Below are 24,260 nucleotides of genomic sequence, written 5' to 3' on the forward strand. Positions count from 1 at the left end.
AACCATTAATACTATATTCTCCGTCTAATTGTTTGGGCAGCAGTATGCAAATATGCACAATGCATATTTGCAAGTGCTTTTTAGATGGTTCATGACTCAAATTCAAGATTTTTATAATTTGTGAACAATTATGATCTCAGCAAGATGAGACACCTCACCACTAAGCATTAGGGTTTATGAATGCTTGGATGAGGTTTCTGCAATCAGAAATATTTCCGATTACTATTTACTAGCCCCCATGTTATGCAGAATCTTTCCACCTGTGGCACTCCCCTTAGAATTTATTAAAGAGAAAAATCTCCATATATGAAATAACAAGCAACTGGAAGATGTGCTTGCAGTGTGCCCTCTGCAAAGTCACTAATATTCTATTCGTGTGATCAGTATTTTGTCACTTTTACTACAAGTCTTTCCATTCAGAAATATCCCTCTTCCTCCTATATCCCCGTTTTAAAGTAAACTGTTTTAAGATATTTAAATTTTATGTATTCTTATAGTTGTAATAAAATTATTTTCTGATTACTGTACAGATTAAAGAAGAGTATATGAAAGCACTTGATATTCTTAATACAGAATTATCACAATTAAAAGATGATTTCAGGTAAGAAATATTCCTCATATATGTGCATGCGTGTATAATATTGATAAAAATAATAGGATATAATCACATTACTGAACAATTAAGCAAGCAAGAAAAAAAGTATTAAATTATAATTATTAAACTGGGTTATGGATCTGGGGCACTACTCATTATAGTAGAGATACCCAGCAACCATAATGAAATATAGACAAATGTTTATTTTCAGTTTATTGGGTAGGGATGCTGACCTGTCAATTGTAATTACCATGGAAAAAATTGAGAATGCTTACGAGGTAAAAAAGATAACCTGAAATTAAATTAGATTAACATATAAATAATAATGATAATAATGATGGTACCTAAAGTAGTGGGTCCTAGGGCTTTTAACTACTTCTTCATTGGGTCGACAGCCAAAACCGTAAGACCAACCACAATAAGCAGGGTCTCTGTTTCTGTTTATGATGCATACGTGCGAAACGTATATATCTTAGCCAATCCGACAGAGACCAAAAGGAAGGAATACAATTCAAACAAAAATAAAAAGTATGTAAATATAAAATAGAGTTAAAAAGCTAAACTTATTATTATTTTTATGTTAATTAATTTCAATTGACTGGTCACTGCCCTTACCCAATACACTGAAAATAAACATTTGTCTATAAAAATGGGTTTTTAATGTAACTCTTTAAATGAAAAGTTTGAAGAGTCACATAAACAGTAGATGAAATGGTTTCGGTTCAAAGCAAGATAAAAAATTAGGTATGACAGATGCACCTAAAAGCGCAAAGCAGCATTAAAGGATGCCTGATTATGTATGAATATTTATTTCTGCTGACATCAGATTGAACATTTTTACATTACCTATATTAGACCTTTTACTAAAAATGTTTTCCCCCATATCTGATGACAGCTACACCATTTACATGTTATTTTTATTTTTTATTTTTTTATACCATTTTCATTTTTATTTGCAATTTTTGTTCTACTAATTTTACTTTACAGTTCCCCCACTTTATATTGGCTTGGCAATTCAGCCCATAATTTACTTAATTAACGTTCTTTCACTAATCTACTACTCTTCTTTTTCTATTTTCCTCTCCCTTATAGTTACTGGCACCTTGTGTAACTTTCACATTCATTTATACTTAATTTAATTTAATATTGATACAAATTATATATATATATATATTTATAATTATATTAGTGATAAAAAAGAAAAGAAAGTTAAAACGACAGTAACTGTAACTAATATTTATGGGTCAATGCAGTTGCAAGCAATCATGCAATACACCCATAATGTCTATAAAATATTATAAAATATTAAGGATCAATCAAATAATAATACTTTCAGGGACTAAAACGCAAAAAAAAAAAAAAAAAAAATTATCGCTTTTTACGGACAATCTAGATGACTTCAACTGGGGCCAACCACCCAGACTGAAGGCAAAAAGTGACAAGAAGTTCTCTGTTTCTGTAATGATCAATATATGCTAAAAAATTATGCATCTTTAATAATTATGTATATGACAAAACATCGTTATACTTGCAAGTGACTGGCACCCCTATGGGAAGTCCAGCATCAAGAATAATAGCAAACCTTTATCTACATTATACAGAAAGAGCATTCCAAGATTACCTACTTATATACAGATACGTAGATGATCTATGTGTTTTTAATTGTCCACATTTTGTCCAGGATTACAGTAAATTATATCCAGTAGAACTTGTATTAGAAAAAACTAATAGTTCCGATACTATAGCAAATTACTTGGATCTTCATATAGAAATAATCCATAATAATAATATAGATGTAAACGTATATAATAAAAGAGACACATTTAATTTTAATGTAGTCAGCCTTACAAACTGGAGATCTAATATATCAAAATCAGTGCATGCTAATATAATTTTATCGCAATGTCTAAGGATTGCTTATATTTGCAATAGTAATAAAACCTGTTCAGCGGGCATAACAGCGTTGTACGGCAAGTTGATTAATAATAATTTCCCTATCGCTTACCTGAAATATCACTTCAGGAAAGCGATAAGCATAATTAATTTCAAAAATTTGTTTTCTGAACCTATTGTTTCAATATAATTGTCATATTTAGTGCCATGTATATATGTACATAGGCGCCTCCGTAGCCAGGTGGGAAGGAGCAGCAGTGCGTAGCACATGCTTCTTGATTAGACCGGGGTTCGAGCCCGTCACCACCAAATACGGAGGATGCGGAAAGGTCATTCAGGGAATGACCACTGCATATCCCGGAGCAATATGGCCTTAGTTGCTAATGCTCCAAAAAACCAAATAACAACAACAACATATGTACATAGGATACACTTTGCATTCTTGGTGTCTTACGGCGTAGAAAACTTGTACCCACCCGCTTGCAAATTACAGTGTATCATTTTTTTTTTTTATATATATATATATATATATATATATATATATATATACATATAGTTAAATTTACTTAAGTTCACGCTGAGGTAACATGCAAATTCAGCTCAGGGTCCTACTATAGGAATGGGTTTGCAATCCCGGGCATACCTGGGCCACGACTTATATCTTGTAATGTCTTTAAACTGCCCTACACTCTTTATTTTTATTTCTCCGAAATTATTAGGGCAATCCGAGGACGTAGGAGAAACTATTTCTTATCTATACCACTATTTTTCACCTTTGTGGAGTTCAGGTTCTATTATTCCTACTCCTTTAGTTTTTCTTCTTACTATCTGCATGTTTCTCTTTGCATTAACTTAAATTTAATTATTTATTTATATTTATTTTTACCGTATCCATCACATAGGGGGCACCACATTATTTTGACGACTATTACATTATGTTCTAGATACGGTAAATATGTAGTATGTATTATATATTTAATCTTATTTTAATCATTAAATTACATTCTCTATCGGGTCAATGATGATTAATATATGCTTACATTTATATTTTCTTATATTTCTTACATTTGATTCTAATAATTCTAAAATTTATTTACATTTGATTTACGTTTGGCCAATACTGGTTTATATTTGGTTTAGATTAAAATTACTTAGCATATATTGATTATTACAGAAACAGAGAACTTCTTGTCGTTTTTTGCCTTCAGTCTGGGTGGTTGGCCCCAGTTGAAGTCATCTAGATTGTCGGTAAAAAGCGATAATAATTTTTTTTTTTTTCTTTGCGTTTTCTTAAATCCTTGAAAGTATTATTATTTGATTGATCCTTAATATTTTATCTAATATCCTTAATATTTTATAATATTTTATTTATATATATATATATATATATATATAATTTTTAACTGCTAATTTTAGTCTTTTATCACTGTGATGGATAAATTTTCATGTTAATGTGGCATTAATGCTATTCTGGTTTAACAATTATACATTATACACACGTTAATAGTATTGTGCATAACTTTTTATTTGTTTTATGGTTTTTATTTAGGGCGGGCAGCATTTCAGTCATTGAGACCTGACTGTCTGCTTAGCAATTGGTGTGCTAGCAGCGGTCGGTTAGCCTACGTTACACGCTGTATTTATATTTAAATTGTTAAAAGAATTATTACAAGACAATAATGGGTTAGTGGAAATAATAATAAAGTAAAATTAGGAGAGATAAAGGTAATTTAAGGAAATATTAAGGGAAAATTAGGAAACAAATTAAGCTGTGCTACTTTAATATACTTAATAAACAAAAACCATAAAACAAATAAAAAGATATGCACAATATATATATATATATAGTATTTTTTTTTTTTTTTTCATTGATACCATTTCATCAACAGCACATATATTGTGCTGTTAATGAAATGGTTTCAATGAAGAAAAAAAAAAGGGTTAAATAAATCAGGTATGACAGATGCACCTAAAGTGCAAAGCATCATTAAAGGATGCAAGAGTATATATAAGTTTGTATTAATATATTGAATAAAGTATGCATGGATTTGTGAAAGGTGAAAGAATGTTAATATTCTCAAGGTTAAGGTGAATTAATGGATGTGGGATATAAGCTGATCTGTAACCAAGTTACAAAGGAGGTTAGGCAGATTACGAGAAATCTTTGGCAAAGGATGCAGAGGAAAACCATAAAGAGTCCTTTACTTATGTAAACTCTAGAAGGAAGGGGATGAATCAGATTGGTATTGGTCCATTTGATATTGATGGTTCAACTGTTGATGATCCTGCTCAGGTAGCTAACAAACTAAATGAATATTTTGCAAAGACATTCACACATGAGGAGTTATTCAGGGAGGGGAATGCCAGGTGGTGTATTCAAGTCTGGCAGTAAGTTAGATAATCTTGTAATAACTGAGAGTAAAGTGGAGGTGAAATTGTTGAAGATAAACACAAAAAAGGCACCTAGGGTGGATGGAATCTATCCAGTTATATTAAAGGAGGCGGCAAACCCTTAGCCATAATTATGAGAGCTTCCCTGGACTCAGGGAGGTACCCATGGACTGGAGATGTGCAAATGTGACCCCAATTCACAAAGGAGGATCAAAGGGCGACACAAGTAATTACAGACCTGTTATTTTAACTTCTGTTCCAGAGAAATTAATGGAAGCACTGCAGGATCATCTAGACAAGACTTACAGTTATAGCTTGGACATAGCATGGTTTTGTTAAGGGGAAGTGTTGTCTGACAAATTTGATTGGATATTATGATATGGTCACAAAGGAACTGGATGTAGGGAATAACTTTGATATCATATATTTGGATCTTAGAAAGGCTTTTGATACTGTTGCACATGGAAGACTGCTGCAAAAATTGGAGCAGTGTGGCATTGGAGTCAAATTGCTACTATGGATAAAGGGATGGTTGAGTGGGAGAAGACAGAAAGTGGTAATCAACGGACACTGCTCTTTGTGGACTAATGTTATTAGTGGGGTCCCTCAGGGTTCAGTGTTGTGTCCATTGTTGTTTTCTGTATTTATAAATAATATTGATGATGGTATATCAGGCTTAATGTCCAAGTTTGCAGACAATACGAAGGTTGGCAGGGTTGTTAATGACACTAATGACAGTACATTTCTGCAACAGGATCTAGAAAAGTTGAGCAGATGGGCTGAGAGGTGGCAAATGAAATTTAACATTGACAAATGTAAAGTACTACATATGGGAAGCAGTAATCCCAGAGTAACGTATCAACATACCACACTGACCGTTGTAGAGAATGAAAAGGACCTGGGGTAATTGTGCAGGCAGATATGAAGTTTTCTGAGCAGTGCAGACGGTCTGCAAGAGTAACTCATGATGTCTTGTCAATGATATGCAGGGATAAAGAGGTGATTATCCCCTTGTATAAGGCAATGGTCAGTCTACACCTTGAGTACTGTATACAAGTCTGAAGGCGTCATTTTAAGAAGGATGTAGAGCTGTTGGAACGAGTACAGAGAAGGATGACAAGATTAGTGCGAGGAATAAAGGGGTGCTCTTACCAAGAGAGGCTTAAGTTCTGCAAATTGCTGTGCCTGGAGACTAGGCACCTGCGAGGTGATCTGATTGAGGTGTATAAGGCCTTGAATGGTTTGAGCATGCTCAATGCGGATGGGATAAATTCAAATTGAGGAAAGACGGTTGTAGGATAGATGTGCGGAAGTTTACCTTTAGCCAGTGGGTGGTTGATTGATGGAACAAACTTCCATCTGTCGTTGTAGAAGTTGATAGCTTAAATAGATTCAAGGCAGAACTTGACAAACATTTGGAGCAATTGGATGGGTGAAATAAGGGGGTTTTTTTTTTTTTTTTTTTTTTGGCTGATGCTATATAAGCTTTCTTTCTTGCATCGTGTGCCTTTGCTAATGCTAAACACATTCACCTTTGTTTAGAATCCATCAGGTCATTTTTGTCTAGCAACGTAAAATTACTTTAAAAAATTGAAGCATTGAAATTCCTTATAAAGGAAGATTTGATTAACTGTTTGAAATTCAACAACTACAGTTACCCTTGGATTAATCTTGCTACTTTTTTTAAGTTATATTATTTAAGACTATTAGTGCATTAGGGCTTATGCTTCAGGCTGCGAGAAAGTTAGACTATGTACAAGTTAGTGCAAATGCGTGAAGGTTCTCACAATATGAGATATGACTTAAACGAGGCCGCTTTTGCAAATAATTTGCTAATTCAGAATTGGCTGTGTACTAATATGATGCATTTGCACTAACTTGTACATAGTTATATTATTTCTGTTAAGAATGTTGTGCAACAATATCATGTTTACTAAGACACCAAATAGTGTTGAGGCAGTTAGATCCTTATGGCTTTCCAGTTCGTATGCCAGTTTATCTGAGGATTTAAAGAATTAGATGAAAGTTCAACAATGGAATCTTTTGTGGTAAGCAAATGGCTTGAAAATTCATCTGAGTTGTTTTAATAAAAGTCCATCCTTTTTTTCAGTTGTAAGTTAAATTTGTTATATTATTAAAATAAACTGATTTACAGTACTCTGTTCACTATATTGTTTTTGTGGAATCCCAGCTTTAAATCCTAACAGAGTTGGCAGTTCTCAGAGTAGTTCTTCCTTCTTACTCTGAAATCTTACTCTGAAGGTGGCTTCTGGGAATATCCAAATACTGAGAAAAATTTTTCTAGATAACAAGTTAATATTATTATTAATATCTCTATTTTTTTTCTACTCTTGCATACCTGTGATTCACTGGCCTGTTCAACATTATTTATGCATTGCAATATTTCATATATATATATAAAGAGGTCACTGCAACATGTTCACTTTGATTCCATAACCTGATATGTTTACCTGTAACTTGATATGTTTACCTTATATGTTTACTTTACCTGCATGTAACGACAAGTAGGAAAAAATTCTTAAACAGTACAAAATACATTGGTGTGCAAAACTTAAGGACCAACACTATTTCTAAAGGTTACAACCACAAAATCTTTACTTAAGGTACTCTTTACTGATGAGAGTAGATTCAGTCTCAGCAGCGATTCTGGACGTCAGCTAATCTGGCGAGAGGTTGGCACACGGTATCACCCCGCAAACATCACTGAAAGGGATCGATATGGCGGTCGAAGTGTTCTGGTCTGGGGAGGCGTTATCTTCGATGGATGTACACAACTTCAGATACTGGAAGGTGGTACTGTAACCGGTGCACGCTACTGTACTGAGGAAGATTTGATTAATCCTTCCCGATGTGCGTCTGTTCCGAGGTGCCATTGGTCCCGAGTTCGTGTTTATGGATGATAATGCCACACTCATCGCACTGCAACTGTTCATATGCTTTTGGAAAGTGAGGACATTGTTCGTATGGATTGGCCTGCCCATTTCCCCTGATCTAAATCCCATTAAACACATATAGGAAGCTCTGGGGAGATGCCTAGCGGCACGTCTACACCCATCAGAATATGTTCACCAGCTGAAGATGGCGCTGACAGAGTAATGGACGATGTTAATGCGTATGGACAGGCGGTGTAGAGTCTGCATCGACATTAGAGGTGGCCATATCTTCTACTGAGGACCACCTCTTCCCTTTGTTCCATCTTTGGCAGTGATGCATCTGTATCATGGCAGCCAGTGCTACGTTGCCATTTTTGAATAAAGTCCCTCTGTACCATTTTGTTTCCATTGTTGTGTGTTGTTTCTGTCAGTCAGTGTTTTCAGTGTTGTTTCTGTCATCATTTCTATACCTCACGAGGTTCCTTTGGTATGCTTTTCTCATATCCAAGTCATTCCTATAGTCATGCTACAGGTGAAAACCTGACTGGTCCTTAAATTTTGCACACCAGTGTATATATACAACTTTTTTGACAAAGGGTATTTTTCATTAAGAAAATCATATATGAGGTGCAACCCAAATGTTTCTGAAATTTTAAAGTTGCATAGGAACTATGTTTAGTCCGGACTTGTGGCACTAGGTAATACTGCATGCATCCTTTGTGAATCAGTTTGCCACATGGCATCAGGCTGGACAGATTTATTGAATATTCACGCGTAGTTCTCTGGCGGTGTGTTTCGCGTAGTTGGCAATTGTTGTGATGGCTGATGTGAGAGAGCAATGTGCTTGCATCAAGTTTTGTTTCCTTCTTAACAATACAGCAGCAGAAACCCATAGGAAGTTGAAAAGAGCTTTTAGTGACAATACTTTAGGCCAGATGCAGACCTACAACTGGTTTAACCATTTTAAAAATGGTCGAATGTCGGTTGATGATGATGATCGCTCTGGGCGTCCATCATCGAGCACCACCCCGAAAAAGATTGCAGAAGTTTGGGTGGTGATCTGTGAAGACCGCAGACGGACCATCCACGACATTTGTGGTATTGTAGGACTATCGTAGGGCACGTGTTAGCAGATTTTGTCAGATGATTTGAACACGAGAAGGATTGTGGCCAAGTTCGTGCCACAATTACTGAGTGAAGACCAAAAGCAGCATTGCATGCAAGTTAGCAGAGATTTTGAAGAACAGGCCAGGAGTGATTAAAACTTCCTTTCTACAGTTGTCAATGGTGACGAGAGTTGGGTATATGGGTATGATCCAGAAACTAAGCCACAATCATCCCAGTGTAAGAGCCCATCTTCACCCCCGACCAAAGAAAGCCCGACAAGTTAGGAGCAATGTGAAGTCCATGCTGATCTGTTTTTTGAACATTGACGGGATTATCCATAAGGAATTCATCCGTCCTGGCCAGACCATCAACGCACAAAGTTCTACAAAGCTGTCAGGTGGAAATGTCCAGAGAAGGGGCACACAAAGAACTGGGTCCTTCATCATAACAATGTGCTGGCCAACACATCTCTCACTGTGGCACAGTTTTTGGCAACGAACAACATGACAATCGTCCTCTGCTCCCCTTATTGGCTAGACTTATCCCCCTGCGACTTCTTCCCCTTCCCAAGAATGAAAATCAAGCTGAAGGGTCGAAGATTTTACAGCATAGAGGATATCTAAACCAAATCGCAGGCGGTGATGAACACTGTGACGAAGAAGGACTTTCAGGATACATTCAAATCATGGGAGAAGCGCTGGGATCGGTGTTTACACTCTCAAGGGGGGTTACTTTGAAGGTGATTGTGGTGAATAAGACCCAGGGCGAGTCAAATTTATTTTATAAATACATTTCAGGAACTTTTGGGTAGCACCTTGTATATATATATATATAAGTTTGTATTAAGATATTGAATAAAATATGCATAAATGGGTATGAAAGTCACACAAAGTGCCAATAACTAGAAGGGTGTGGAAAGTAGAAAAGAAGTGTAGTAGATTTGTGAAAGGTGAAAGAAAGTTAATATCCTAAAGGTTAAGTTGAATTAATAGAATTATGGCCTGAATTACCAAGCCAATAGAAGGTGGGAGAACTGTAAAATAAAATTAGTACATCAAAATGAAAATAAAATCATAGTGTTATAGCTGTCATCAGATATGGGGAGGGGGGAACATTTAGAAAATGGTCGAATATAGGTAAGGCAAATATGCTTGATCTGATGTCAGCTGAAATAAATAAATATTCTTACATGATCAGGTATTTCATCAGGGACTACACCTGACCATGTATTTGGAACTGTGTTTCTATACTTGTCCACAGTAGTAGAAGAAAAGGATAAGTCAAAAAGCAACGAAAATGAAATTAGCACAATATAATACAGTGTGCACAAGGCAGTCCCAATGGAGTGTAACTACCTTTCTAACTGGCATTCCAATATTTCCAACAAAATACATAGAAATATAATATGTACCCAAACCACCAGATTAGCTTACATATGTAATAACCAACTACTGTTCACCAAAGCTCTACAGCTCCTTTATAATAAGCTTCTCAGCAATAATATCCCTATCTACTTTGTAAAATACTGTTTCAATATAGTTTCCCATTTGATCAGAAATAAATTCAATTATAATTTACTATGTACTGGTCAGTTATAAAATATCTGTATAGTTAGCATTAGTAGAGGCATATGATGCAAGAAAGCAAGCTTAAGCAGCATCAGCCAGAAAAAAAAAAAAAAAAAACCACTTCCATTTCATCCCTCCGTTTGTTCGAAATACCTGTCCAGCTGAGCCTTAAATTTATTTAGGCTATCAATTTCCACAACAAGGGATGGAAATCTTTTCCACCAACCAACTACCCGCTGGCTAAAGGCAAATTTCCGCACATCTATCCTACATCTGTCTTTCCTCAATCTGAATTTATGCCCTCTCAGGTGATTATTCTGAGCAAGAGGAAGAATCCCATTGGCATTGAGCATGCTCAAACCATTCAAGGCTTTATACACCTCTATCAGATCACCTCGCTGGTGCCTAGTCTCCAGACACTGTAATTTGCAAAACTTAAGCCTTTCTTCGCAAGAGCAACCCTTTGTTCCATTCACTAATTCAATAATCTTGTTGCCCTTCTCTGTACTCGTTCCAGCAGCTCTACATCCTTCTTGAAATGAGGCCTCCAGACCTGTATACAGTACAGGTCTGGAGTACAGGTCATTTGTATACATGGAATTAATTCCATGTATACAAATCATTTAGATTTATATACATGGAATTAATTCCTGTTCTTCCATGCTATAGTTGTTTTCTTGGAATTGTTTCTTATGCATGGACTTATTTCCAGTTCTTTTATAATTGGATCCCAACTACATGACATATGGATCTTAAGTCACCATGTTACTTATATTCCTGGAATTATATCACTTCATAATTGGATTCTTAACTACTCTACCTTTGGATATAATGCCAACTGATTCTTTTACTATTCTTTCCACAGTGAATTCACACCTGATACTACCTGTGATTTCATCTAGATTTATATATATGGAATTAATTCCTGTTCTTCCATACTACAGTTGTTTCCTTAGAATTGTCTCACATACATGGACTTATTTCCTGTTCTTTTATAACTGGATCCTAACTACACCACCTATGGATACAAATCGCGCTATCGAAATTCAAAATAAACCACGGAGCTTGACTAGGTTTATAAGCTACTTATAGAAAATAATTTAATCTAACAATTAAGTCAATAAAGCAGTTAAGTATAATTAAAAACTTTTCGTTCGCGGGATCTGCAAAACCTATCAACACGTGGATTTGATACCCTTACCGATACTAAGTAATAACCTACAAAATCTCTATCTAAATTCAATTTAAACTAAAGTATTGTTACTAGAAATATAAAGCAACTCTAAAAAATAAATTAATATGCCAATTTAAGTCAATAAAATAGCAAAAACTTCTCTATTTACTGGAGCTGTAAAAACTTCGCCTGTTCACATGTACTCCTTTTATTTCTTGTTTTCCTTTTTTATTCTCCTTTCTTATTGATCTTACAAGAATATTTTATATTCCAGATTGGCTGATGTTTTTGAGATATAAGGACTGCTAGGTTTGGTAGATTGTGCACTGTTTCCACTTCATCAAACTTCATAATTTGCTTTATGATCTTTGTTGTGGGGGAGGAGCTATGTCCAAAAAACTTCATGAACTGGCATGCAACTTCTGCAGCATTTTCATATTTCGCACGCCGCTTTACAATTTCAGTCCTCTCCTTCATCATAATACTTGTGATACTTTTCCTATCCTTAGATTATTTTGAAACATAAAAAAAAGTTATTTTTCAAATAAATTACTCTACATATTTACATCAGAAGTTATCCAAAATAATTTCATTACTTATTGTTAGCCCTGTATATTAATAATAAATCAAACTAATTTTATATAAATTTGAAGCTAATATTTTAAAGACGTACTCAAAAATAACAACTAAAAAATATTAAAAGTTATTTTATAGATGAAAAAAGGCAGTTTCAAAATAGTGGAAATCACTAGTAGTAGGTATTAAAACATACATTTCATATAAAATATGGTAGCACAGTGAGGCTTGGGGCCACATTATTACATTGTTTTGGGTTTGTGCTTTATTTATTTTATTTGCTGAAATATAAAATAAAATGTACACTTTAGAATATTTAAAGTTTTCCATTGAATTTTGTAGGTTTGCAGTCAGTGCAAAAAAAAAATGTATATGTATTATAAAGTTAGTCACAATTACTTTGTTTGCATCTACTATATATGAGCAAGTAAAATAATGATACCTTTTATAAAGGGTATCCTTTTATATATATTTTCACTGTTCAGCTTGCTTTATGATTAATTCTTAAAATTCATTTTTCATAGAAATACAAAGCATGAGCTTCAAGTAAAAACTGATCAGTTAAATGAATGTAAGAATTCAATTGATGGTTTCAAGGATAATGTAAAGCTAAAGGCAAGTGTGAATGTGTATGTATGTGTGTAATTAATTATTTAGGCATTTTCATTTTAGTATTAGGCCAGTTGTTACTGTTTTTTTTTTCTTTTCCCTCTGTTATGGATGTTTTCTGTTATAGAGTTAAAATTATTAAATTACATACAGGTAGAGAACATTCAGTATTAAATTATTCAAGAGAAATTGTTAGCGACGTATTAACACTGTGCAGAATTTTTATAATTTTTATTTAAAATATTAATAATCTTTTAGCTGCATTATGAGAAAAATTACCATTGTGCAGTGAAGAAATTCAGTAGATTTCTCGCACGTGATAACATATGTGAGAAATCTAAGTTTTGTTTTTGCACAATTATAGTTTGGTGTGTATGAGTTGTGCATAAAAATAAGCACACTGTGTGTTACATATAATCATAATACAGAGAAACAGACAGACAGAGAGAGCAAGGTAGATTTTTTTTTTATTTAAACATGAACAGTTGATACATTTTCAACAACAACTATTTACATTCTATGTACAAACGAAAAAATAAAGAAACTGTTTAGAAAGAAATACAAACATTTCAACATTTGAATTTCAGGAATTAAGAACACAATTTCTTGGCATTGGATCAGTCTCATATTTCACACGTTTAAGGTGATGGTGAAGAGGTGATTGCCACTGTTTCATTTGCTGTTAAGATGATCCAGAGTTTCTGGTTATCCTTCATAAACTCCATAAAACAAGATTTCCACAAAGACATGATTGACTGCTTAAATCAAAAGAGCACGCATTTTACATACAAGCAGCACTAATAAGGGCCACAGCCAACTCAACCAAATGCAAAACACCAAGGAATACATCTGTGCCCTGGTGGAATTCTCACCTGACAGAGCTGAGAAAAAAAAGTACATCAAGCTAGAAAACACTACCAGTGTAGACATTCCTGGTCTCAACAGCAGTTACACCACTGAACTATATGCCATAAAACTTGCTCTGGAAAACATTTCCCATCTCTCAATCAAAAAGAGTATAATCTACACAGACTCGCAAAGTGCCCTATTAGCAATGCAAAAGATTTCCCCACCTACTCATCCGCTCCTACAGCTAATCAGATCAGAATTGATTCGTCTCCGAGATCATCGGCAAAATGTTGTCTTCTGCTGGATCCCAGGCCATACTGGAATACCGGGAAACGAAATTGCAGATGATGCTGCCAAGCATCCATCCAGCACATCCCCAATGAATTTTCTGGTCCCGTTCAGGGATTACAAAGTACATATACGTAATATATGTAAGGAACGCTGGAAACTACAATGGCAAACGCACATTCACAACAAACTCCTTGAAATTAAACCTATACCGCAATTATGGGCCTCCAATTTTCGTACAAACAGACAAGAAGAGGTCGTCCTGGCCAGAGCCCGAATAGGCCACACCCATTTGACCCATCTATTTCTGTTATCAGGTAATGACCCTCCACAGTGTTCACATTGCCACAAGCCACTAACAATAAAACACATACTCTTGGAATGCATCTTGTATAACAACTCCCGTCTAATTTCATTCACTTCTCTCTCAAACTTACAGGAATTGTCACTTAGCCACATCATAGGCGAAAACTCAAACATTACAGAATTCTTTCTCTTTCTGAAACGAATAGGTTTATATAACCGTTTCTAACTGCTCCCATAGAAACCAATAAAATTAGTATTAACTACTATGATAGGTGCAATATGGCCTTTGTAGCTTTTGCACCAGAAAAATCCAAGCACAACAACAACAACCTGGTCTCAAGCTGAAGATGATAGATATAGGAATGACTACCGTACCTTGAAACGTCAATATAGATAGATAGATTTTTTTTTATTATTTATACATGAACAGTAGATACATTTTCAACAACTATTTACATTCTATGTACAACAGCAAAAAAAGGAAAAATAAAGACACTTTTTAGAAAGAAATACAAACGTTTCAACATTTCAATTTCAGAAATTCGGAACAATTTCTTGAAATTGGATCAGTCTCACATTTCACATGTTGAAGGCAACGAACTCTTCAGTGATGGTGAAGAGGTGACTACCACTGTTCCATTCGCTGTTAAGATGATGCAGAGTTTCTGGTCTTTTGCAGTGGAATTCGAGCAGAAGTCTGCTCTGCAACTTCCTCCGTAGGCTCCACTTGAGATGTTGCGCCAATGTGTTGACAGGAGGCACGTCACCACTGCTTCTCGTGTACTTCAAGTAGAAGTTGTAAATGATGGCTTTGACAGCAATGAATAAGAAGTTGCAAGTGTGTGCTGTCTGCTCAGAGTTAAGCAGGTACCAGTAGTCCTCTGGAGCGTGGGAGTGGTTGCAGGCAAGCTTTGCTGATCCAAAACGTATTTGACTAGTTCCTTGTTCACAGGGCATGCCAGGTATGTGTGTTCTAGGGCACCTGGAGTGGCGCAGAAGAGGCAGTAGTTTGAGGTGCGTAACCCGAAGATTTTTAGCTTGACTTGGGTAGGAAGTATGTAGTCTCCACTGGATGTCTGCGTCCGATTTGGAACATTTCGTCCTGTACAGAAGGTTCCACTGAAAGTTAGATGGTGGTGAGTGGAGAGAGGTACAGAGACAGCTTGGCAGGTGGATGATGGGCAAATCGTGGCTGGGTGGCAAGACATGATTAGTTGATAGACTTTTCTGAAGGGTGCAGGAGACAGAGGTACCATGTCTTCTGGTGATGTGATGACAAAGGTTGGTGTAGGTGAGGATCCGGTTACATTTCCAATCCCTTTAGCTGTAGTGATGTCTGGAAGAACTTGTGCGATCGCTGATTTTAGAGATCTGTGTTGATGACTGAACCTGGTTCGGTGAGCAACACGATCAGCAATGATCAGATAGATAGATATTTTTTTATTTTATTTATTTTTTTATTTATTTAAACATAAACAGTAGATACATTTTCAACAAAATCTGTTTACATTTTATGTACAAATGAAAAAAATGTATATAGATATAAAGAAAGAAACTTTGGATAGAAAAAAAAACATTTCTACATTTGAATTTCGAGAATTAAGACAGTTTCTTGGAATTGGATCAGTCTAATATTAAATGTCACACGTTGAAAGTGATGGACTCTTCAGTGATGCTGAAGAGGTGACCGCCGCTGTTCCATTCACTGTTAAGGTGATTTATTTACAGTTTCAGATCTTTTATGGTGGAATTTGAACAGAAGTCTGCTCTGCAACTTCCTCCGTAGGCTCCACTTGAGGTTTGCCAATGTGTCGACAGGAGGAATGTCATCACTGCTTCTCGTGTGCTGTTGTAAATAACGAAGTTGTAAATGACGAAAAGTAGAAGTTGTAAATGACGGCATTGGCAGCAATGAATAAAAAGTTACAAGTGGTGTGTATGCTGTCTGCTCAGAGTGGAGCAGGTACCAGTAGTCCTCCCGAGTGTGGGCATGGTTGCAGGCAAGCTTTGCTGTATCCAGTGCATATCTTATCAGTTCCTTGTTCATAGGGCATGCCAGGTATGTGTGTTCCAGGGTGCCTGGAGTGCCGCAGAAGAGGCAGTAGTTTGAGGTGCATAACCCGAAGATTTGTAGCTTGACTAGGTTAGGAAGGACATTGTGCCACAGTCTCCACTGGATGTCTGCGTCCGATTTGGAACATTTAGTTCTATACAGGAGGTTCCACTGAAAATTAGATAGTGGCTTGTGGAGATGGGCACAGGGACATCTTGGCAGGTGGATGATGGGAAAATCGTGGCTGTATGGTGAGACCTGATTAGTTGATAGACTTTTTGGAGGGTGCAGGAGACAGAGGTATTGTGTCTTCTGGTGATGTGATGACGAAGGTTGAGGATCTGGTCACATTCCCAATCCCTTTAGCTGTAGCGATGTCTGGAAGAGCTTGTACGATCACTGATTTTAATGGTCTGTGTTGCTGCTTTACATTTATGGTTTTAATGGGCAAGTCTTCTGATTCTTTCCATTCAAGGCTTGGTGTCAGGAGGTTGCCAGTTCTTATTCATACATAGTTCCAACTAGGAAAGAAGAAAATATCATCAGTTGCAGGGTCTATTATTCTTTTATTGTAGAAGTGCAGTTCTGAAAATATTGCGGGAAGGGATGTTCCCTCAAGAGTATGGTGAAGGTTTGGCTTTTTCCAACAGTTCTGTGCGTCTTTATAGAACGGCAGTAATTTGAGTGGTGCTGATGCAATATCCATTCTCAATATTGTTGAAAGAGATAGTCCTCTAGTGGCTGTTGCTAGTAGTTTATCCGTAGTGTCGGAATGTGGATATTTCGTTTGCAGTGTCTTAAGAAGAAAAGTGATCCGGAATGCTGTGCTTTTGTCATCAAGAGAGACCCCCCCCCTCATGAGTGAGTGAGTGGCTGGCTGATTTTGGAACAGGACATCCAGTTGGTTTTGTTCCAAAGGAAGCTTTGGACAGATGCCTGGATTTGATGGAGGAAATAAGGTGGAGTGAGAACATTGAAGGTGTGCCAGAGAACGCTTGCCACCATCTGATTGACCACAAGCACTCTCCCTCTCAGCTAAGATATGGTGCACACGCTTCTCCATTACCCAAGTTCTCTGTTGAAACGACACAGCAATTCGAGCCAGTTCTTCTGGGAGAAAAGGAGGGTATTACCGAGGTACACACCTAGGTATTTCTGTCCCTCGCTGGACCATGTGCATTGGGTAGGGGAGTCGGTTCTAGTTTTCCACTTGCCAGCCCACAGCACGCTAGTTTTACAGTGGTTGAGTTTTGTTTCTGACTTGAGCGTAGAGATCATGAACCTTTTGAATGTCTTCAAATTTGCTCTCATGTCTTATTGCAATTGTGACGTCATCTCCGTGTGCTGAGTAGATTATCTTTAGGTGGGGTTCTGGTAGCAGCGTTCATTGGGATTATAGAGTGGTGGCAATTTTATTAAGGAATGGTTCTATGGCAATTGTGTAGAGTTGCCCAGAGAGTGGGCAGCCTTGTTTTATCCCTCTGGAATACGGAAAGTGGCGGGTGAGCTGGTTGTTCAGTTTTAGGCAGAATTTCGATTCCTTGTATAGCAGATGGATTATTCCGATGATGTAGGTCCATATCCAAAAGCTTTTAAGGTTTGAAAAAGGTAGCTGTGTTCAATGCTGTTGAAAGCCTTTTCCTGGTCAAGGCTAATTAATGCTAAGAACTCTCTTTGGCTGTTTGCAGTGAAGAGAAGGTCACAGATTGGATGTAGATTGTTGTGAATCGATCTTCCAGGTACTGAGTATGTTTGTTGGTGATCAATGATATCAGGGAGAATGGATTTTAATCTATTGGTGATGGCTTTGGAAATAATTTTACAGTCCATATTCATTAAGGAAATTGGGCACCAGTTTTGTAGGTTGGTGCGATCCCCTTTCTTGGGAATCAGTCGAGTGACAGAGGTGGTGAATGAACTTGGTAGTCCATGGGACTGAGCATCAAGCATTTGAAAAAGTAGCACTCTGAGTTGATCCCAAAACGTTTGGAAGAATTCAGAAGTCAGTTCATCCAGACCTGATGATTTATTTTTGGAAAGGGTTTTGCCTGCTGCTGTTAGTTCTTGTAGGATGATTGGTTTCTCCATACTGCATTGGGCCGTATAGGAGATTTTTTTAGGTCCTGAAAAGATTTTCTTGGTTGCCTTTGTAGAGGTTTCTTGGGAACTGTAAATTTCTCTATAAAATCTTGTTACTTCAGCGATTTCTTCTGGGTCTTTGGTGATGTTTCCGTCTTGCAGCTGAATGGCATTTATGGTGGTTGCTTTGTGATGTCTGCGTTCTAATGAGAAAAAGTATTTGTGTCGGGGCATCAGATAGATTTATGTGTGTATCTTGATCTTAGTGGGGGCAGACTGTTCTAAGTGGGTTTGTATGGCTTGTAGTGTTGACTGATGGGCCTGACTATCAGGTGGGAATTTTTTCACTCTTTGCTCAAGTTCATAGATTTTATTACGCTTTTGTTAACTTTTCTGATGGTGTAGGTTTGCGTGAATGATTTCAGTTGACTTTTAAATCTAGAGCACCACTTGTTCATGGCCTCCTATCGGTCTTTGGATTGGGTAAGATTGAATTTCTGGTCTTGTAGCTTAGAGATGTATTCCCTGTCTTGAAGAAGGCTATTGTTGAACGTCCAATAAGCACCTTCACTTTGAAGGGATTGAGTGAGAAGGAGAGCTGTAATTTGATAAAGGAGTGAACTGAGATATAAGGTGGCAAATGTGTGATGCTTCTGATCAGGGGGATGGTTTTTTTTTGGGATGTAGTATCTGTCTAGTCCAGCTTGGTATGGTAGTCTTCCGGATGCTATATTTACTGATCTCCAGGTGTAGGACTTTTCTGCCAGGTGCTGGTGTCTAAATGCGTCAACTAGTTCATTTTTGTTTATCAAGGCCTGCAGGTTGCTGATTAACATTGTGCGGTGCTCAGTGTATTGCAATCTGTCCATTTCTGGGTCAAGGATGCAGTTGAAGTCACCAGCAAGAATGATGTGTTCCTGATCTATAGTAGAAGGATGGCTTTGTATGAAGTTGGTTATTTGAATAGCAAGTCTGGCCTGCTATGGCATGTAGATGTTAAAAAGTTGCAGGGTTTCCTTCTTGGGTGTATCAAGGATTGTGTAAATTGCGTAGCCAGCAATCTCTGCTATCACATTGAGCTTACAGGCAGACTTAATGGAGGCCGACACTCACTCCTGCTCCATGATGTTGTTGTGTTGGAGAATGATGGAATACATATGGCCAATCTTCCCATTTCAAGGATGGCCTTGTGTCTGCTTTAATATTTGTTTCTTGTAGGAAGAGTAGGTCAGCACGATATTGTTGGACCTGATGAAGGGCCAGCTTATTGTGCAATGCAGAGGCACATCCTCTTGCATTAATTGGTAGCATGTTAAGTGTCAGCATTATCTGCAGGAATAAAGGTAAGGGTTTTGCAAGTTTTGGGGCAGTTAGCATCCTGATTAATGGTATTGCTGTTCGAGCTTGTTAATCAAGTAGTACAGGCGCTTGGATCTATTCACATCTGCCCTGTCCTTTTTTTCCTTTTAGTTTAAAATGCAGGTCTTTAAGTTGTGAGATAAGCTCTGGTATGTTAGTGGTAAACTTCAGAGCTGTCACCAGCTTCTGTAGAAAGCCACGTGCTTTCCGTAAAAAGGAGCATAAATTTTCCACAGTTAGAGGGCCTTTAATATAGGGAAAATCGCTTTCCCTCTCCTTGTCCTCCGAAGCGTCTGAATCATGGAAATCACGGTTGTTCTCTTCTTCGACCCCCAGAGATTCGAGTTCTTCATTTGAGCTGTTGGTGGTTTCTAGCTGCTTATTTATTTCCATACTTTATGATGGTATGATGGGCTTATTTGGGATCTGACTGTTTGACTTCTGTGGTATTCTGTATTTATTTTCATCCTTCCTGTTATTTTGGTTAGCAGTTGGCTCTTTTCCTACCAGGGTATGCTTTGTCTTCTGTTTTGATAGCATGCTGAGTGTCAGTTGGATATGGACTGCCTTGGTGGTTGATTCCGAGAAAACCCTCTTGTTTCGGTTGGTGAGTCTTCTGAAAGAGGTCTGTCCTGGTCCTCTGTGATCTTTGAATTTTCGTTTTCTGACGTGCTTGGTGTGGGAAGTATGATGGTTTCTTCTATATCCCCATTGTTTCCAACAGTTTCTCTTTGTGGATCGGGCCTGACCCTGGTTGGTGCCACCTGAATTTCAGTATTACTTTCAGAGGAGGTAGAGATATGTGGGCAGTTTTTTATGATGTAGCCCTCTCCATGGCAGAAAAAACATTGAGAGGAAATTGAGGTGTAGAAGGTGTAAGTGATTCCGCTTAGATCGGCGTTGATGAGTTTTGGTTTCGAGCCCGTGACCACCAAATACGGAGGATGCGGAAAGGTCAGGGAATGACCACCGCATATTCCCGGAGCAATATGACCTTAGTTACTAATGCTCCTAAAAACCAAATAACAAACAAACAAACGATGAGTTTTGGGATGTTTGCTGTATCATTGTTGGCAAAGTGCATAAGTGCTTGCCTGCGGAAGCTTTTTATATGCAAAAATTCTGCTTTCGTGGTTGCTGAAGAAAGTGTGCCAATTTTCCTGGTAACAGATCTGTATTTGGATAAAATTCCTCTGAGAAATTGATGAGGAATTTCAGGTGGGATGGTTGATATTGTAACTTTCATTGGTGCTAAAGCAATTGCTGCCGCTTCCAGGTGATGAAGACTGATGTCTATTCCGTTTTGCAGGATAGTTTGCGCCCACGAGGGGTGGCTAAAATACATCTACACAGTTCCCGCCACATGGGAGGTGTGAGTAATATTTTTCGGTGGTACTTTCTCCATGATGCTGTAAGATACTACCCTAAAGGAGTATTTTCCTTGGTAGCGAAGATTACTATTCCATTTTCCGAGGAAGTAATGGCGGTTGCTTCATTTGTTGGAGCATTGTTCGACTGCGTATATGCTATTGTGGGTCGCGCGAGAGGGGTTTTCACTGGCAGCAAGCATAATCCATTAGATACAGCATTATCATAAGTATTAACAGTTACTGACCTATTGGACCTTGAGATATTCACCTGTCGTTGCAGGGTGTGGTTAGACAGACAGACAGAGAGAGAATCCATATTTTTGGATATTTTGAGGTTTAAACTTGTAATCCAAGCAAAAAATTGGTGACATTTCTCTCTTTTTTTTGCATTACCTTTTCAGTAAACTTCATAACTGTGTGTGTTTCTCTTGCTACGTGAGTAACCATCACTTCATAACAGCTGAGAGTGGTAGACAAAAATACTTAGTGTCTGAGTACAGCTGAAAAATATGTTTGATTGCAATTGCAAAATAATTTTTCCTTGGTTGTGGAATTAAATCTGTTTATTTTTTATTTTATTTTATTTATTAATTTTTTTGTGTGTGTGTGTGTGCTTTTACATTTTTGCTATGCATGATAACAAAGCAAAAAACACCAATTTTCAGGATTAGAACTGTTCAATTCAAACATCAGAGTTTTTATATATTTTCTTTTAACTTGACTTGGCAAAGTAGTTGAAAAATGAAAAAAGTTCCTGAAGCAGTTCATTACCATTAGTTGAGGCATATGATGCAAGAAAGCAAGCTTATGTAGCATCAGCCAAAAAAAAAAAAAACCTTCCCATTTCACCCATCCATTCACTCCAAATGTTTGTCAAGTTCAGCCTTAATTTATTTAAGCTATCAACTTCCACAACAATAGATGGAAGTCTGTTCAAGCAATCAACTGCTGGCTAAAAGCAAACTACCACACATCTATTCTAAAACTGTCTTTCCTCAATTTGAATCTACGCCCCCTCAATTTCTTAATATGAGCAAGCAGAAGTATCCCATCAGCATTGAGCCTGCTTAAACCATTCAAGGCCTTGTACACCTCAGTCAGTTCACCTCGCAGGTGCCTATTCTCCAGTTGCTGCAACTTGCAGAACTGAAATCTCTCTTGGTAAGAGCACCCCTTTGTTCCTCTCACCAATCTTGTTGCCCTTCTCTGTACTCATTCTAGCAACTCTACATCCTTCCTAAAATGAAGCCTCCAGACCTGTACTCAGTACTCAAGATGTGCCTGACCATTGCCTTATACGAGGGGATAATTACCTCCTTGTCTCTGCTAGCAAAATTCCTATATATCATTTACAAAACTCCATGACCTGCTCTGGCAGCCCATCTACACTGCTCAGAAAACTTCATATCTGACTGCACAATTACCCTCAAGTCTTTTTCACTCTCTACCTTCCTGAGTGTAGTACCACACAGTTGGTACATTTCTCTTGGGGTACTGCTACCCATGTGCAGTACTTTGCATTCGTCAATGTTAAACTTTAGTTGCCACTTCTCAGCCCATCTGCCTAACTTTTCTAGATCCTGTTGCAGTAGCATACTGTCTTTACTGTAGACTTTACTAATACAAAAACATTTTATTCTCCAAAGTATATTTATTTTCATTTTATTTCAAATTGAGTGTGTACATGTAGACACATGAAGATGCACAGCACCCATGTTGGAAAATCGCATATTTTGTATCGTTGGTGATTACTGTATTTTATTTTATTTTATTTATTTAGCATTAGCATTAGCATTAGTAGAGGCACATGATGCAAGGGCCGACCGGGCTAGCCGGGTGGGTAAAGTGCCTGCCTGGCAACCCAAAGGTCGCGGGTTCGATTCCCGCCTCAGGCTTGGATCAAAGTACTGCAAAAACCTTGGGAGGTGCATTATGGCCACAGAGGCCTATGCGCCAACAACTACCAAAAAAAAAAAAAAAAACATGATGTAAGAAAGAAGCTTATACAGTAAAGAAGCTTATACTGCCATCAGCCAAAAAAAAAAAAAAAAACCCTTCACTTTTCACTGATCCATGCATTCCAAATGTTTGTCTAGTTCTGCCTTGAATTTATTTAAGCTATCAAATTCCACAACAACAAATGGAAGTTGGTTCCAGCAATCAGCTACCCTCTGGCTAAAGGCAAACTTACACACATCTATTCTACAAGTCTTTCCTCGGTTTGAATCTATGCCCCTTCAGATTTGTAAACTGAGCAAGAGGAAGAATCCCATCAGCATTGAGCCTGCTCAATTCATATCCTCCTTCTTTGCTCTCTTTGCCAGCAATTTCTCATAATCTGCCTTTGCCAGCCTAACCTTTTCTGTGGCACTATTACAGATCAATTTGTAGATGTTCTAGGCTTCAGTACTTTTTATTGCTTTGTAACTTTTCTATACCATCTTTTTCTGTTCAAGTAATCTGACAACTTCATTATTCATCCAACTTGGAATCCAATTTATTTATTTTTTCCATACAGTGTGTAAACAAAAAGGATTTCATGTGCACCTGTAATGAAAGTTACAGCTATGTGAATTCTCTGTAGTTAGCAAGGATAGTTCTGCAATTCTGCATGCAGTTAGCATTAGAAGTGGGAAATAATGAAACAAAGAAAGGTTTTACAGAATCAACAAAAAAAATAAAAATCGACATCACCACTCTAACCCTCATATTAATTTGTCTAGTTCCTCCTTAAATTTGTTCAGACTACCTGCTGGCCAAAAGCAAATTTCTGCTGCCATCCTTTCTCTCTAAATTTAATTTATGTTAAGTTTAACTTTAATGTATGTTGTCTGAGCAAAAGTAATGATGCTATCAACATTTAACTTACTAGATTCACTGAAAGCTTTAAACACCTTAATCACATTATCTAGTTTCCATTAGCTGCAGTTTACAGAACTGAAGTCTTTCGGGGTAAGAGTACTTTTTTGTTCCCTTCACTAACCACATTCAATCCCGGGTGCTCACATCTGGTGAGTATGGGCTTGGCAAACCCAGGGTCCTCAGCTGGATATCATCATTCTTCTCTTTCTTGGTGATACCTTTTTTCTCACTCTCTCTCTCTCTCTCTCTCTCTCTCTCTCTCTCTCTCTCTCTCTCTCTCTCTCTCT

The 24,260-nt window shown here is 37.2% G+C and overlaps 1 protein-coding gene across 2 annotated transcripts in view; it reads left to right on the forward strand.

Moving 5' to 3' along the window:
• Positions 1–577: 577 nt before the first annotated feature.
• LOC150088054 (sodium channel and clathrin linker 1-like) overlaps positions 578–24,260 on the forward strand; it is a 119,243-nt gene continuing 95,560 nt past the window's right edge. Inside the window, exon 1 of one of the 2 annotated variants that reach the window (XM_090370553.1) lies at positions 578–601. The gene's annotated coding sequence lies outside the window, so the exon portion shown is untranslated. The remainder of the gene's footprint in view (positions 602–24,260) is intronic. The other variant, XM_090370551.1, reaches the window with a different exon arrangement.

This window comes from Mastigoproctus giganteus, chromosome 3 (assembly GCF_048544385.1).
Source record: "Mastigoproctus giganteus isolate SK-2022 chromosome 3, ASM4854438v1, whole genome shotgun sequence".
Classification (NCBI taxonomy): Eukaryota; Metazoa; Arthropoda; class Arachnida; order Uropygi; family Thelyphonidae; genus Mastigoproctus; species Mastigoproctus giganteus.